Here is a 15,592-nt window from a genome sequence, read left to right on the forward strand (position 1 = left end):
AGAGTCAGCTGGGGCTCCTGAGTACTTTTGCATCTGGCATCATGGATCAGGTGAAGAGTCTGTTCTGAACTGGGTGAGATGACAACCACTGACATCTTCTGAGCACTTGCTGTATGTCAGGCACTATGCTTAGCACGTTACAGAAATTGTTTCATTTACTCCTTACCACAGTTTTATGAGGGAAATCCTATGTAATTACCCCCATTTTATGGATGGGGAAACTGATGCTTAGAGAAATTAAATAACTAGTCCAAGCAGCCACGGGCAGTAAATGTCGGAGTCCACACTGTAAGGACTGCCATAACACCACTGCTTCCAGAATGGCATGCCTGCGGAGTGGCAGCATGAGCTTGGTGGCTCTGAAGAGAGTGTGCAACATCCCAGAGGTTCAGGACCACCTTTCATAAGAGCACTCTCTCACCAGTTCACCGATTTGCCCCACCCGTTTTCTTGGCTGGTTACCCAGCAGGAAGGAGCAAGGAGGTTCGTCAGCAGAGCCCCGTCGGCTGATTCTAGCTATGGCTGTGACCTCGGACAACAGCACAAGCCAACAAGACAGAAGTCATTCCGTGGAGATGGGGAAGGTCCATGAGTAATTCCCTTTCGGCTGTGATTCACTGCAGGTGGGCAGAGGGACAGCAGTGATGCAGGCAGGCAGTATAATATGATGGTGAAGGGTAAGGATTTGAGAGCCAGACTCCTTGGGTTGTAAATCCTAGATCTGCTACTTACTAGTTGTCTGACTTTGGGAAAATTATGTAATCTCCTTGTGTCTCAGTATCCTCATTTGTAAAATGGGAATTTTAATGGTATCTACTTAATAGGATTGTTATGATAATAAAATGATGTATAAAGGTCTTAAGATATTGTATGGCAGATAGTAAGTGCTATAGAATGTTTGTTAAATAAGGGCAGACAGCAGGCCACATCTTAACTTAAAACTTTATACCCTATCTTATCTTTGGTGTTGTTGGGGTGGAGGTGGGATGTTATTGACAGGGTACAGAGTGGGGCTGGGGAAGGAATAAATTAGCTCATGCTTATGCTGTGTGGCCACAAAGGGAAGATTTTAGAAAGGACACGTTTTCCTTGACTGATTCATCCCTCAAGTCATAGTCCAAGCACCTGAGACAAAAATTATGTTTCTTATGAGTTTCATCCCCCACACTGACTGACAGATGGAGAATAGATACATAATACTGTTTCCCCGAAAATAAGACCTAAGACATTGTATTATATTATATTATATTATATTATATTATATTATATTATATTATATTATATTGGACCGGGTCTTATAGTAAAATAAGACTGGATCTTACATTAAGTTTTGCTCCAAAAGATGCATTAGAGCTGAGTGTCCGGCTAGGTCTCACTTTCGGGGAAACACGGTAATAACACGCTGAATGACTCTCTCCAACATTCTTTACACTCCTAGCTTCTATCCTAGTTTAGTCCCACATTAAGGTTTACCTGGATGGCTGAATGTCTTCTAATTGGCCTCCTTATCTCCTTTTCCTGCTGCTTCTGACAGGTGCTGAACACAGCGTCCCCGTAACCTTGCAGGAATGCTTAGAAATCTTCGATGACCTGTCTTTGCCCTCATCATAAGCATCTTGACCTAGAATCCAGGCTCTGCACAATTTGCTCTCAGCTGACATTTCTAAGACTGTTTCTCTCCACATCCCTTTTGGTAGCTGTGCTCTAGTCAGACTACTCGCTACCATTTCCCCATGGATCTTTCCCACATTCCCATGTTTGACACTTCCTTCATCTTCGTATGTTCAAATCCTGCCTTACCTTCCAGATTTACTCAAATCCTCCCTGATCCCTCCAGCCAGAATATCTGGTTTCCCTTCCTCTGAATTCCATAGCATTTTGTATCTCGCCTTCCATGCTTATTGTATCCTGGTCTTATTTATGGAGATAAATTCTCTTCTCTTCTGCAAGAATGTAAGCTCTTGAGGGCAGGATGTGTCTAATCCATCTTTGTATCTACTACAGGGACTAGAAGTGTTCCTCACATATGCTAGGCACTAAACAATTATTTTCTGGATGGATGGACGGATGGACAGATAAGCCCTCTTGATCCTGAAAAGTTTCCATGGAGAATCCTTTCTCTTTACTTTTTCAGAGGACCCTTTAGCTACAGGGTCCACACTCAGTGATGAAGTAAGGATGGCACAGGGACTCTAAAGTCTCAGTTTTGTTTGACTTGATACATATGTTAGGTGGCTTGCAAATTTCAATATGGGGCATGGAGGGCAGAGAAGTGAAAGAGTTAATGCCCAAGTCTAAGACCTAAAGGAAACCCCCTCTTTCCTGGTCAATATTTAAACCATTTACCATGATGCTCAGGATACTGTGAATTGTCCTCTGCCATTAGAGATTAGGAAATAGGTGCACCAAAAATTGAAATTATTTACCAGTTGCTAGAGGCACTGGGTTTAGAATTCACAGCTGAGAGAGGAAAAAGAGGGAACTTTTATTGAGTACCAACTATCTTATAAAAATAAGTCACCTATCCACAGAAGAACCTTGTGACTAGAAAGCAATCCCTCTGATTAGAAAGAAGACTGTCCCAGGTGGCCTCAAGGTAGGTGACATTTCAGTCAGCATTACTTTTCCCTATTTTACAGATAAGAAAACTTAAAGTGGTGAAGTGACTTGCTCAAGATCACATAGCTAGAAGTGGTGAAGCCTGGATTTAAACTCAACTTTGACATCCCAATGCTGGTTCTTTTCACAGAGCAATAATGTTACACTGTTAACCCTTATCACAGCCTCACCCAAGTTGGAAGATTATATGCTTCCGTGTATTTAGGCGTTGGATACTCCATTGCTCTTGGTGACCTCTTCATTCAATACCTCCACTGAATTAGTTAAGGTAATTACCTTAATTATGGTAACAAACCATTCTCAAAATCTCAGTGCATAAATACAGTAAAGGCTTATTTCTCATATTATAGTTGAATAGAGTTGGGCAATATTCATTCAAGCAGTAACTCAGGGATCGAAACTGCTTCCAGCTTGAGATACCAAAATCTTGAATATATAGCTTTCAACGTCACCTCAGAAGAGGAAAAGGGTGCGGACAATTTCACAGAACCCAGTCACATAGCCTCAACCTAAGTGCAAGGGAGAATGGAAAATGTAGTCTTCCTGTGTGTCCAGGAAATGGAAATAGGATTGGTAAACATTAGTCAGTCTCTGACATACCCATTGTATCAGTTAGAATTCTCTCAGGAAACAGATGGCACATCTAGCTCTAGGATTTTGAATTTAATGAAGCTACTGTTTACAGTGGTGTAAATGGGGCTAAGGGTATCTGTGAGGGACTCTGAGGCACCCAGGGACTAGCAAAAGCAGGAATCTTATACCACCCCTAGTTGAAGAGCAAGGAGAGGAAAACATGTTATTAGAGCCCAGTAAGACCTGGAGCCATGGAAGAAGGGCTTCCTGACAGAAGCCACAGTTGTAAAGGAGGCAACCACTATCAGAACTGGGATACCTAAGCAGGAAGGGAATGGAGAAAGAAACACCCTGACCCCTCTCTCCTTCTATCCTCAGACCTCCTGCCAAGGCTTGCCTATGGCCAAAAGCCAACTGGAAGCCAGAGGGCAAGAGAGCCTGGGTGATGCAGTCCACAGTGGTCAGCTCCCCAAGGCCCCGAGAATGGCTGAAAATGGATCTTGGCGGTTAGGGATTCAAAAGAACAGACAGCACACTAACCATTCCATCGGAACATCTCCCTTTCCTAGGAAGTATCACTCTCTCTTAGATCCTCCCCTGTGTGCTCCTTCCCCCAATTCTGCCTATCCAGATACATGTACCCCAGCTGGGCACCCTGTATCACATGCCCCACACCCGCCCCTGTCCCTGCCAAACCTTTACACATGGGATGGGGGAGAATGCAGACTTACCAAGAATCCTTAGTTTTCCCTACATAACTCACAGAACCCGACACAAAGTTTTATAGCAACTCATGTTTCACTCTGTCAGTCTGGAACTCTCTGTGAAGAGAGAGGAGAGGACCAGGGCTGAGAGAACCTGTTCATAGAGATCTAGACACCCCAGGCCCTGAATGCCTTAGCCCTTCACTCCTTCCCTCCTCACTCCCTCCCCTCCCTCGCCCTATCCTTCTCCACCTTCAGAAACACCCCCAACCCTGGAACCTGCATGGGACCTAGGCCTGTGTTGATTGTGATTAGCTGTGCAGCTACCTTCACAGGAACTCAGTGCTCTGGCAGGGCTTGGAGAAGCGGCTATGGTAATTAGAGTGGATTTCTGGAATGGAAACTAATGGTGCAGGTTCAGATCTAAGATGCTTTTGATCCTCTTCATCATTAAAAGGCCATTAGAGGTACAGCACATATATTACTGGACATCAAGTCTACATTGACATAAAAAGAAATTAGGCTGATAATTGTACCCAAGGCCATTATCTCCCGTGAGTGGGGGCACATCTCACAGTTGAGACAACATTGATTAAGCTCGTTCTATGTTCCATCCTAATCAGATGTCTACTTCTGTGACTGCCCTGATTTAAACTGTGACTTTCAAGGACTTGCACTCTGGTTGACAGGCTGAGCCCTGGGAGAAAAAGACTTGAAAGACCACAAAAGTTTACAGCAACTGCAATGAAAGGTACTGCATACTTGGTGACTGACCCCAGCAAGAGAGGCAAAACCATAATGAGTAAAACAGTGAAACAGAGCCATTTAATAGGGTCCTTTGCGTGTAACAGGTAGTCAATCAACATCAGTTTAATCGTGAAATTAAACAACGACCCAAAGGATGCTCTCTTTAGTCTTCATGCAAGGATAGGCATTAGGCTATTTGTATTGGCCGAGATCCCAGCTACCTCTCCCAAACTACCACCAAAAAGATTCTCGTGAAGACTTATACTGGGCTCAGCCCTCTCACTCAACCCTTGATAAAAGTGAACTGACGTCTTAAGATGATTAACCATAGAGCTGGGAGGACTATGGGTGGAGCTGGGCCCTCTTGTTAACTCTCTAGTCCTGACTTCCTGTTAAACTTTGTGGTAACTTCGGGCAGGGGGCGGGGGGCGAGGGGAGGCGGGGGCGGGGCGAGGGGGGCGGGGGCGGGGCGAGGGGGGCGGGGGCGGGGCGAGGGGGGAAGGGCGGGAGGGCGGGTGGGGGCGAGGGGGGGCATGGTAATAACTAGAGAAGCCATCTTGGAATCGGGTTTTTTTTTAGGTGGGCGGCTGTTGGGATACCAGGTACAAGTGTGCATTCGCACACTCCTTGGTGGCTGTGTTTCTTTTTCTTTTCCCAAATAAACCACTCCTTTGGTGGACTACCTGGAGAATTATTTGGCCAGTCGACACCCTGTACATTCACATTCCTAATCATTTGGCAGGACCCAGCAGATCCAACTACCACCCCCTCCTGTGATTGTTGCACCCCCTGGCCCGGCTCCTCATGGTCTGTCACTACACTCCATTTGTCATCAAGGGTATGAGGTTAGGTGACAACACCAGAGTCCTATTTCTAGATACTTGAAGATGGTAAAGAGGATGAGGGAACCACTGAGGTGGGAGAAAAGCTCTGGGATTCATAGGCCTGTAACTTCTCCAGAGAAAAGACAGGGTGGGAGACAGCACAGAAGTTAAGTAGTGGTATAGAAAGAGAACTTCACACAGGGAACAGATCATTAAATACATGGCACATGGCTATTAGCTCTTAGATCCTAGATAAAAATATCTTCAGAACCATGCCAGACCCAGTCACTGCAAAAATGGAAAAAAAGAAAAAGAAAAAAGAAATAAGGAAAAAGACTGTGACCAAGAGGATAAATTTGAGCTGTAACCAGTGTAGGGTCTCTTGGAGACCCTCAGCCTCAGAAGCTACGGTCTGGATATGACTGGATTTTATGGAGAGGGTGATGATTGCAAGCCCAGAAAAGACCAGAGGCAGGGAGGTTACTCCTAAAGTGCAGGCCATCCTTGTATCTCGGGCCACCTCCAGAAGATATCGCGGTGTGTCCACCCATAGGGACTAATTAAATATGTGATGGCGCAGCTGCAAACTACTGTAATATCTATATATACTGATATGGAAAGATCAATAAAGAGTATAAAATAAAAATGCAAAGAGGCATAAACATAGTATACTAAAATTTGTGTAGTGAAAAGAATGCATAACCATTTGTTTACATATGCATACATTTTTTATAAAGGATATGTAAGAAACCAATCACACTGGTTGCTTGTTAAGAAAAGGGAGCGGCTGGAGGTCTGAGGTAGAAGGGAGAATTTCCACTTTCATATTTTTAAAAGTTTGAATGTGACTATTATTTATTCACAATATAAAACAGTCTAAAGTTATTTTTAAGTTAATGGAGAAGGGAACTATCATTTATTGAAAGTGTATCAGGATTTTCAGTGTCTAACTTACTTCTCTCAATCCTAATGAATCCTACTTTTTATTTTTATATAATTTTTTAAAGTTACAAATATAATACCTACCAATGCAGAAAATCTGAGAAACTCACATATAATATGAAAACAAACAAAAAATCAAATGCAACTATAATCTCAACTACCCTCAGAGGTAACTACTATTAAAGTTTTGATATAAAGCCTTTCAGTTATATAGTTGTCTTCATAAAAATGCTATCACATTGTTCATACTGTTTTGTAACTTGTTTTTCTCACTTCCCACCATATCATGAACATTTTCCTATGTCAACACTCATTCTTCTACAAGATAATTTCAAGTTTATTGTTTAATGATATTTAATATTCACTATGGAGATATCATAATTTATTTACTGAATACGGCTATTTTGTATTTAGAAATACTGTTATGAGCATTCTTTTATGAGGGTTGTGGATTAGACTCCTCTCTTTTTGACATCTAATCTGCCAGCAAATCGTGTTGGCTCTATCTTCCCAACATTCCCCAAATATAACCATTTTTCCTGCACTGACTATCTGGCCTGACCCACCACATCTCTCACTCAGAAGGTAATGATAATGCTGACAATAACATCAAATACAAAGTGGAATTTGCTGTTACAAGTATTTTAACTCATTTAGTCCTCAAATCAACTCTGGTCTAAGTGTCTCACATTTATTACTTCATTTAATCCTTACCAATATCCTATGAGATAGGGACAATTATTATCCCCATTCTACAGATGAGGAAACTGAGACAAAGAAAGAATATGTAGTTTGCCCGCGGTCATGCAGCTGGTAGGTGGCATAGCTGGGATTTGAACCCAGGCAATCTGGGTCCAGAGACTGCTCTGGACCTGAGCTCTATTGCCCTCCCTATATGACTGCAGTATCTCCTAACTCGTCTCCTTGCTTCTACCTCTAACTCCCCAAGCTATTCTCAAGGCAGCCGCCAGAGTAATCACTTCTATTTCATAAGTTAGATGATATCATCCCACTGCTGAAAACTGTACGGTATCTTTCCATTTCATTTAGGCTAAGTCCTTATGCTGATCTGCAAGGTCCTACACCGTACAGTGGTCCATGACCTGTTTTACCTCTGCTCCTGCCACTGTCCTTTCCAGTCACACTAGCCCCTCTGCTATTCTTTGAGTAGGCCAGGCATGCTCCTGCCTCAGAACCTTGCATTTGCTCTTCCCTCTGTATGGAATGCTTTTCCCTCCATTGGCCACATTCCTCATTCCCTATCTCCTTCAGCGATTTGCTCAAATGTCACTTTCTAAGTGAGGACTTCTCTCGCCCCCCTATTTAAAATATCAATCCTCCACCTCCACCGGAGAACTCTTCATCCCCTCTCTGCTTCTCTGCTTTGTTTCTTTCATAATTCTTATCATTTGACACAAGTTTCGTTTTTATTTATTGTCTTTCTCCCTCCTTGATTATAAGCTTCATGATGGCAGGAATCTTCTGCTGTCTTCTGCTCTATCTCTAAGGCTTAGAACAGTTTCATTCAGCTGTTCCTATACTCTGCCAGCTCACCTGGGCAGATGCCCAAACAGAGGCAGATTTGAGGGTCCTACTGTGGTGGATAATTGCCCCTCACCCCAATCTCTCTTTCTTTATGTCCTTTTCAGGGTCTTTATGTCTTTCAGGTCTTTATGTCTTTATTTGTTCTGCCACTTGCTAGCTGCGTGAATTTGAACAAGTTACTTACATTCTCTGAGGTACAGCTGCCTCGTAGATCTAATGGAGTGTATTAATACTTAGCTCATGCGATTATTGTGCAGATCAAATGAGAAGTGTGTAAAGCACACAGTAGGCACTCAAATGGTGGCTGCTGCTGCTAATGATTCTAGACATGGGAATAAGAAAGAAGGGGCTGTGTGGCAGAAATGACCTTAGAGGGTCTTCCGGAGACTCACAGCCCCAGGCCACAAGTAAGTCACTTTGAGTAAGTCTGAGTACACAAAGGGAGCAATGCCCAGTGGTGTCGTCACCCAGTTCCCTGCCTTGGTCCCTGCGCTACCACATACATACTGTGCACTGCCCTGCACTGGCCCACCTCACATCCTTTCCTCTCCACTCCAGTTCCCTAGGAAAGCAGCTGAGGTGCAGATGTTATGGCCCCTTTGAGTTCAGTTTAATTGCCAAGCTTGTAAATGCTCAGCACCGTGCTGGCAAATGAGGCAGTGGGGATGCATAATGTTTAAGCTCTGGTTATATTAATAAGGACACATGGCCAGGTGATAAATAATCCAACTCAAGATGAAAAATAGTATCAGGGAGGATAATACGGTAGAATGAAGGAAAGACTGAGGTAAGAGGAGGGGAGAGGAACAGCGCTGTGGGATGGGGTACGGAGCTCGGCTTGCTTCAGTGGGAGCAAGGACAGTGGAAAGAACACAGGCTTAGGAGTCACCGGGCTTAACCTCGGCCTCACACATCAGCTCTGAATCCTTGGAAAAGTTGCTTAAACTTAGTTTTCTTATGTAGAAAAATGAGACTAACACAGGAACATGCCTCCACTGAACTGCTGTGAGAATCAGAGCCCAGCACAGTTCCAGGAACATAGTAGGTGCTCAGCAAATGTCCTTTTCTTCTGCGTGCTCTGATTTCCTTGGCCTCGGAGCCCAGCCCCTGGACCTAGCCCAGACTCTTCATCCTCACCTCGGGGTAAGGAAAGGAACTGTCTCTGAGAAGCGAGGCCGACAGGAAGGCCAGCGGCAGTGGTCAGTGTCCCTGCCTGCTCCAGACATAGTCCATGCTGCTCACCCTTTCAACCAAACTGCAGTGAGCACTTACAGTACACCAGGCCCTGGGTACAAAGGTGAATAAAATGTGGAGTCTGCCTTAAAGGAGCCAGAGGCTGAGAGGGAGAGACAGACACATAACCATAATCGCTATGGAAGGAGTAAGGGCTTCAGTTATGATATCTATGAATCCTAATTTCAAAGGATCTGCTTTATTGTCCCCACCATCTAATGTGATTTGGAGTTTGAGAAAAAAAGACCTCACAGCTTCATCAGAGGTCCGAGCAAAGTGCTACAATACAAAAGTACAGAGATGAATAATAAATTCTGCTTAGGAGAGTCAGGAGGCAGCATCGAACAGGGGAACAACATGAGAGCTAATGTTTACTAACGCTTACTGAGCACTCACATGTCAGACCCCAAGTGGTTTACACATATTAGCTCATTCAATCCTCCCAACAGCCTTATGAGGGAAATACTGTTCATATTTTACAAGGATAAGGTCACATAGTTTGAAAGTAGCAGAACCAGGTTTTGGAGCCCGAGAATCGTACTCTAGGTCCCACATTCTTAACGTTTATGCATTGCCTCTCTGAATCTTACAGAATAAATATTGTGGCCATTCTGAGAGCAAGGCCAGTTTTCCCCCGACTGAAACTACGCTCAGACCAAGAGTCTGGCTCATCTGTCTGTCTGTGCCGTGTTCATTAGCACCTACTCCATGGAAGGCTCAGTACTGTGGGACGTGTGGAGGGAGCAGCAACCCACAGTTCACGCCTCTACCCCTGAGCTGTAGTCTGCTGTAGTTTCCCTTGGCTCCAGAGCCTAGAGAATGGGATATTTGGAGTTGGAACAGTCAGTTGGCCTTCTTTTCCACCTCTGATCGTGGGAGGCAGGGATGGTGAGACCTGAGAGGTTTAAGACATAAAGAAAGGCTCAAAGGTTTGGAGACTCAAAGGATCTTCCAAAGCACGGGTTTTCTTCTCTATTTCAAATGTAGAACAATTTTCTAAATGTAATCTTAAATGGATAAAGTGGAACTGCTCTAAGTTGGGTTGGGGGTTTTAGAGTCCCTCTCATTCAACATTCTCTGTACCCTTTCCCATCTTCTCAGGTGGCCTGAAACCTCTCTGGCCTGGAATGCAGTTTGCAAACTCTGTCCTAGGTAGAGCGAACACTGGCAAAAAGCTTGATGCTGCCCCGTCCTCAGCTCTGCTGGCTGTTGAGTGCTGGCAGCATCTGCAGCAGGTAATGAGGTCAGAAAGGGTATTCATTACTGCTGTCAATTGGACTTTTAATGCACATTTACATGATTCTGCCCTAATATGTGCTCTGAGTTGCCTGGAAGAGAGGAGAGACATAGGTCCTGGGGAGGAGTCAAGGAGAGGGGAACCACAACGAGTGGGCCAGGTTGGGGGTGTGGGGGAGTGGGAGATGTGAGTGGCAGACGACAGATATTTTCTCCTTGTGTCAAATATAGGAGAGGACACTGTTGAGTAGAGATGGAAGAGAATTAAATCAGAGAATCAGACAACCATTCAGAGTGAATGAAGCCCTCTCACTTGGTTTTACCCTGGTTGATCAAGGACACCATCATTAAATTCTACTCACTAGGACCCTTTACAAGGGCAGGGGAAGAGCTAACTTGGTCTGTACTCCTCCCCAGAGTGGGGTTCCAGCACTGCTTCTATAGGCTGCCTAGATACTACTTCATGTTTCTATTCATGCCCCATGGCCTAGTCCATAATACTGAGGCAGTGTTGCAGGCTGGTGAAGGGACAGAGCTTGGGAGTCAGACCTGATTTGAGTTTTTGGCTGTGCCACTAATGATCTGTTTGACTTAGGCAAGTTACTTATCTTAGTTTCCTCCTCTACAAAATGGGAACAATACCAGTTTCTCCCGCATAGGGTTACTGTGAGGAATAAATGGGTTAATACATATAAAGCACTTAAAATAGTACATAGCATATAGGTTATTCAATAAATGTCAGTTTTATTCTCACCAACATTATTATCTTCAGAGGAACTTAATTATAGCTCTGGATACACTAAAAGGTCAAATAACTACTAAGAGCCTCCTCCCACGTTAGGCTCAAAACCTGGTTTGCCAGATTATGGGCAATTCAATACTGTACTTAACAAACAAACAAACAAACAAACAACACACACTAAAGGCTTATCTCTCAGTCACATCAGTCTATTTCAGCTGAGTGCAGGGGGTGGTTCTGCTCCATGAAGTCACTCAGAGGCCCAGGCTCTTTCACCTACACTCCACCATGGCCTAGGGGTTTGGAGTCCTCACTCATTTTTTTACATCCAGCCTAGAGGCAAGGGATGAGAGAGATCTTAGAGGATCATGCAGAATAAGGGTCTTACATCACTCATGTCCATATTCTGTTGGTCAGAACTTAAGTTACCTGGCCCAACCATGAAGTGCAATCTAGCTATGTGCCTCAGGGAAAGATGAGACTGAGAGCAGCGGCCAGTCTGCCACATCTTTCAACATTTTTAATACTTAATTCAGATATTAATTAACCACTTTTCATTTTGGAAAATATTGAACAAGACTGGAAAGAATAGTGTAGCAACCCCCAGGACATATCACTCAGTTTAAACCGTTTTCATTTCAGGATCAATCTTGTTTCATCTATACTTCCACCCAATCCTCCCTTCTTCCCATACTACTTTAGAGCAAATCCAAGGGGTTGCATCATTAAATCTCTAATTATTCCAGCACAGTACATTTTCAGACACTCACTGTGTCAGTCACTGTGCCTACACAAGGAATACAATGATGAATGGGATGTAATTTTTGTCTTTAAATTGCTACAGCCGAGTGAGGAGATTATAGATTAAAACTTATTGAAATAAGCTAGACTGAATCACAATAAAAATAGAAAACAGAACTCGCTTATTTGGGAGGATGTATCCTCCAGCATGGCCCTAAATAAATAAATAAATACATAAATAAAAGTCATCCTTGAAACAGCCAAAGTGACCCTACCGCATCAGTAGGTTTCCGTAAGCATCTTCACTCTTCCTTGAGAAGCTGCTCCTCTGAGAGCCATTTTAGCTTAGGAGCTCCGTGAATCACAGGGCATGAGCTCACCTGTCACTAGAGAGTCTGATAATGGAATGACTGCTGACAGAGGCCCTTTCTGGCCCAATCAGCTCCCGAGGCTTTCACTGAGCAATGACCTCAGGCTTTAACGCTGTCTTTTCTTAGGGGTGGGAAGGATAAGTGGCCTCCAGGGGTTAAGAGGAAGAAGGTTAATCAAAAAGAAACTGAGAGTTGACAGCTCTGTTTGCTCCAAGCTCTCTCTAATCAGAGTTCAGGACACCTTAATGGGTCACTAACCTTGCCCCAGACGTCCTGCCACATATCACCACCTGCAGACCAGTCACTCAGCACGCCAGACAAAGACAGAAATAAAATACCATCTGTGTCTTCTACCTCCTTAAGCTTTCCCCACCCTGCAGGAGCTGGGAGTATGAAATTCAAATGCAAGTGGGCTTGGAAATTAGACAAACCATCATTAGGTAAAACACACACGAAATATCAAGCGTCAGATGAAAACTATATATATATATAACTACAGTCACAGAATATTTACCTGCACGGGGATGGTGGGCGATCTGATGCACACCGGGGAAATTGTTTCTGCTCAGAGGTATATCTTTTGAAGCACAGAAGGCAAATAGAATCACATGTAGAGTTCCTCCTGCATTTAGGGGTAGGGTAAGTGAGAGTCATTTATTATAATCTAGCATCTCTATGTAAGCACAGCAGGCTGAGCTGGGAATGGACACTCTGCTAGGACTCAACTTCCAGCGGATGCAGGCAAGCCGAGGTTCAAAGACAGGCAGCCCAAGCAGGGGTCTCCAGAGCGCAGGGGCAGTCTGCTGCCCATCGACTCACAGAATCTTCACTTGTCTCGCCTGCCCATCTATTTCCTGTTGTGAATATGGGTAGAGAGTGAATAGGAGAAAGTGTGGAATGCCAGTTCTAAAACTGTACGGCAATGGGATGGGGAACAAGGTTAATTGGAGACCATGGTTAATAACTTCATCCTTAGAGTGAGCCTCGATGATCAAACTTCAAATAATAAAATACTCTTAAGGAGAAATGAAGTATGAGTCACACAGGTTGGTTTTTCACTGCTGGAGGGCAAGACTGTACAGAGGCTAGAAGAACAGACTTAAGAGTCAGGCAGTTTCATGTGACTGGATTCAAGTCAACCACCTATTAGCCATTTGTCTTGCAAGTAATTTAACAGAGCTACCAAGCACGAATAGGTTGTAGGTACACCACAAAACACTATTGGTTGTACATTCTTTTGATAAAATATTTAAAGCAATTTTTGTAAGTATTCATTTTACAACAGTTGAAGTTAACATTTGAACAATATTTGTATGGCTTCCTGTGAGATTTCTTGAACAGTCTTTGTTATTTTGCTGCATACTTTACACTTAGTACCCACGGCCAGAGTGGTCTGAGTGACTACCTCATGTATACCTCTCCTAATCCTCCACTGAAGCATCTCAGTGAGTCAAATTATTAATACAGTACTGAATTTTTCACCAAGCCCTATATAGGTGCCCCAAATCCCCTCAAATTTATCCCAGGATGTCAAACAAATATTAGAATTTTCTATGTGTGCCATCCTGCGAAAAAGATGGGAAAGCACTAATTTAATCTCTGAATAAATTTCCTCAGATGAAAATGGGAATAGTGGTACCTATCTGATAGGGTATTGTGAGGATGAAAATGAGTTAAAATGAGTTAAAATATATAAAGCACTTAGAATAGTATTTAGAACATAGTAAATGAGTAATAAATGACAATTATTTTTCCTTATTTGTAAAATGGAGATAATAATACCTACATTATACGGCTAATATAAAGATCACACATGTGAGATAAAGCATGTTAGGAGCTTAGCACAACATCTGGCATATAGTAGGAGGTCAGTAATTGCAAATCAGTCTTACCAGTGCTCCAATTAGTTCAAACATACACAATTTTTTTATGTTAGATTGTAACTTTCCAGTGCAGTTCATGTGCACAACTTTCCAGTTAGATTATAAGCTCTTTAAACAAATTTCATTCTCTTCAGGACCTATTACACTTCTAGAACTATAGAAGCTGTCCAAAACATAATTGGAGTTTGATTTCGCAGAGCTGTAAGCCTTTAAAAAGCAACATTATGTCTACTAACTTATTTAATTTCTCAAAACAACTTTAAGCTATTTACATTTTAAAGGTAAGAAAACAGAGGCCTAGTCAGATTATGTGGCTTGCCCAAGATATCAGCAGGTTAGTTTCAGAGCTGGAAGTGGAACCCAGGTCTGTGACTCCAAGTGGTGTTCTTTTTACCAGACCACATTACTATATGGGGCTGCTGCATACAGTTGTACAGGGGAGTGCAAGTCATATTGCAAACATTATGAAGTACTTTTATGGCAGATGGCAGTAAGAGTCTTGTTATAGAAATAAGTACGATATTACAGTGAACGTCTAAAGGAGCACCTTTCCCCAATCTGCACAAAGGCACCATGTAGGTTAGTGCAGGCCCTAATGTACTACTCTCCCAACCACAACTTTCTCTGATGATTCAAACAGTATTTTGGGATGTTGAGCCCCTTTGGATTATGAACCTAAAAGATAGGTTCAATTTGAACCTAAAAGATAGGACTACTTACAGTACGGGTTAGCAAAGTTTTCCTGTAAAAGGCCAGACAGTAAATATTTTAGGCCTTGTGGGTGGTCATACAGTCTTTGCCAGAACTACTCAAATTTGCTGTTGCAGCCTGAAAGCAGCCATAGACAATACGTAAATGAGTGGGTGTGGCTGTGTTCCAATAAAACTCTACTTAGAAAAAAAGGCCATGGATCATAGAGTTACGGTAATTTGAACTATCAATAAGAATTTCTTGAAAGAGCATTATCTCATTTAGATGGAACCTGTTGATACTCAATAGGTGAAACGCCTTGAAAACTTGAAAATAGAACTGATTTCAAACCCCTTGTTCTTTAATCTTCACACACATCAGATGTTCTCATTCATGGTTTGGCGACTCACCAGTACGCAGTGATCAATTGTGAGGTATGTTTGCAAACAATCTCTAATGTTTGTGGATATTACTAAAAAAAAAAAAAAAAAAAAAAAAAAAGACATAGATCAGAAGGGACTCACACTTGTTTTGATTTCTTAAATGGGAAGGAAAAGTCAGATCTAGTCCAGAGGGGGCTATCACCTCCTCTCTTGCCTCCAAGGAAACTGACTCCTCAGTTCTCTTGGCCTTTGTTTCTACAAACTTCTCTTCCCTTAGTTTAGATGAAAACAGAGCTCCGATTCTACGAAAGAGGCTTTACCAGGAAACAAAGGTGGGAAAAAAAATAAACGGAAGAGGAATT

At 42.9% G+C, this 15,592-nt stretch overlaps 1 long non-coding RNA gene across 1 annotated transcript in view; it reads right to left on the minus strand.

Moving 5' to 3' along the window:
* Positions 1-15,304, minus strand: part of LOC117023677 (uncharacterized) — a 122,402-nt gene extending 107,098 nt beyond the window's left edge. The window contains exon 1 of the long non-coding RNA XR_004423240.1: positions 12,179-15,304. This is a non-coding gene — a long non-coding RNA (uncharacterized LOC117023677). The remainder of the gene's footprint in view (positions 1-12,178) is intronic.
* Between the last annotated feature and the right edge of the window lie 288 nt (positions 15,305-15,592).

This window comes from Rhinolophus ferrumequinum, chromosome 6 (genome assembly GCF_004115265.2).
Source record: "Rhinolophus ferrumequinum isolate MPI-CBG mRhiFer1 chromosome 6, mRhiFer1_v1.p, whole genome shotgun sequence".
NCBI lineage: Eukaryota > Metazoa > Chordata > Mammalia > Chiroptera > Rhinolophidae > Rhinolophus > Rhinolophus ferrumequinum.